Consider the following 2,800-nt stretch of genomic DNA (forward strand, 5'->3'; position numbering starts at 1 on the left):
GCCTGTAAACAATGAGAGGTGACATCTTTAATCTTTTCTCCAGAGTGCAGAGAAGCAAAAACCACCTTAAAACCAGTTACAGTCAGGCTTCAGGGCTCTGAGTAAAACATCCCTCCATAGCCTCTCAGCTTGGTTCCAGTTTTCCAAACAGATTAATTAATTACAGGGATAAAACCTTACCTAGCCACCTGTGTGCTTAAGGCAAGTAACTAAAGACATATTTTTGTATACTAAGGTATGCTAGACAGTCAGATAGCCCTCAAATGCTCAGAGATCTAGAGAATATGGCATTTAAAATGTTTCATTAAAAAGCTTTTATAACAGAGAGACAGGCCAGCTGCTGGCACCACCCATTTCCTCCAAGAAGACTGATGGGCACTGAAAGAAGCTCCACCCACAAAAGTGACAAGGCTAGCCACTGAGCCATCCTGCCTTTCATCTCAACTGCTGCAAAGGGCTCTAAGGACCATGGACAAGAGGGCAGTGGAGTCGACTTTCTCCATGTTGCTTGTGCCAACGGTAGGTAAGTCTTCCAAAAGCTCCTAATCCACAGGTCTCGTGCCATCAGCAGAAGGCAGATGTCCTTAAAGCCTCTGACTTCAACAACTGTGGAGGACCAGGGGTGGCTATCCATGCTGCCAGCTAGTAAGTCTCTGATGCTTTTGACGACTGGTAGCTTTGTCAGCTTAAAGCAGCAACAAAGGCTCCAATTGTTTCAAAACAGATTTCAAAAATGGGTATTTTAATGTTGCTACTGTTTATAGTCTTAACAGTAATCAATAAAGTTTTAACAGTATTAAACACCATATTATTCCACTACATCTGTAACTATGACCTTACAATTAAGGTGCTTTTCATTGTGTTAAAAATCTGCCAGCTGCATGTGTTAATTCTTTCACCCAAATCATTTCTAACATGAGTATGCTGCTAATGTGTCTTAATATTTATGTTTTCACAAACTCAAAGGATTTTTTTTAAGTTCCAGGGAGCAGAATTGGATCTATTTACAGGTCAGATTTACTCCAAATAATTAGTTACTCCAACTTTTTCCTGGCCTTGAGACTTCCTAGCCTTGTCCTGGGACCCCCTTGGGAGCCCCTCCCCCACCTCACACTTCTCCCATTAAGTACTAAGACCTAAGAGAAAAAAAACTAACCTTGTCCTCTGTTCTGCTAACATCTTGCCAGGTCTCAAAGAGACGCCAGAACCCCATTCTGTCAGAACTGTGATGAAACAACCAGCTACCAGGACATGGCAGCACCCCAGCTTTCTCGGATCCCCCAAAGACTATCTACGCCCCCAGTTCAGCAGGAAGCAGTCTCCAGAACTCATCATCCTTATTCCTTAACCTGCCATACCCAACCCCCACCTTTTTAATAACAATAAGAGGTGGGAACATTAGGAACTGGCAACCAGCTGACCCCTGCTTGTCCCAATGATGGGGGACGCTCATGGCTTAGTCATCTCTAAGTCAGCTTTACCTGGTGGCAAGAGGACTCAGGTAAGCATGCACAAAGCCTCTTTTAAAGCAAGCACACCAAGTGCTTCTCTCTCTCTGCTCTCTCTGGTTTCTCTCTCTTGGTCCCTCTCTGTTTCCTCTCTCTCTCTTTCCTGCTTTTGGTTGGCCACCAGCTACCCCCTCTTTCTCTCCCCTCTCTCAATAAACTCCACATGGGCACTGAGTGTTTGCGTTTTATAGGCATTAGTTGCATCAAAAGAACAACAATATGTATCCACAGAAACATGCATATATTTTAATTTTCCTGCTTGAGGCAGGTAAATGACATCCATTTGCCAAAGATTGTTAGCCTTTAGTCCCTGGGGGGATTTACCCACTCATTTGAGAAATTATTATAAGTGGTGCAATCAGGGCTTTGAGAAGTAATCTGAGTGGCAACAGGTAAGGAGCAGTTAGTATGAAACTTAAGAGAACATGCATTTAGGTGATACTGTTCATGAAGCTGGCGAACATGTTGCTCCTCTGTAAACAAGACTATTGTGGGGGGGCCTAGTTAAAGAATCAGCAAGTTTATTGCCTTGGGAAAGGGGTCCTGGGAGGCCTGTATGGGCACATATCTACCCCACAAATGCAGGGTGTATCGGCTGCCACATAAGATGTTGAAGCTTGACTAAAAGAGAATGTACTGGAGATGTGGGAAGGACATATGGAGAAGTTTATAATGGCTTTACAATATTAGCAACATAAATGCTATCAGTATATAAATTAAAAGATTCTTTATCAAACAACTGAAAAGCCATTAGCCAAGCAACCAATTCAGCAGCCTGGGCAGACATTTGCCCTGTAGGTGTCCTCTTTTGCATTTGACCATAAACTACTACAGCAAAACCCTTAGAAGAGCCATCTGTAAACACTGAGCAAACTCCTTGAAGTGGGGGCCTCCTTTATAACCTTAGGAAAAATTATGAGATGTTGCCTAAAAAAAGACAGCAAGGGGCTATTTGGGTAGTGGTTATTAGCTCCTGTGGATGTTATAAAGAGCATCATCCATCCATCATGAGAGATCTGCAAATTCTCAACCTCTTCCTTGTCATAGGGGAGAATAATCTTATCAGGGGGCTTTCTAAAGGTTTGAATGCTAAATTTATGCACTTTCCATAACAATTGTAATACCAAATCATATTAGGAAGACACCACCTTCTTCGGGGAGGCTGACAAATGAATCCAATATATAGGACCATTTTCGAAAAAAACAGCAGTGGGTAAAAAACTAGAGGAAAGTACAACCACAACAAGAGGCTGTTAATAATCTAGGTAGCAAAGATGGTCTTTTTCAATATT

The sequence above is a fragment of the Phodopus roborovskii genome, unplaced genomic scaffold (genome assembly GCF_943737965.1).
Source record: "Phodopus roborovskii unplaced genomic scaffold, PHOROB, whole genome shotgun sequence".
Taxonomy (NCBI): Eukaryota; Metazoa; Chordata; class Mammalia; order Rodentia; family Cricetidae; genus Phodopus; species Phodopus roborovskii.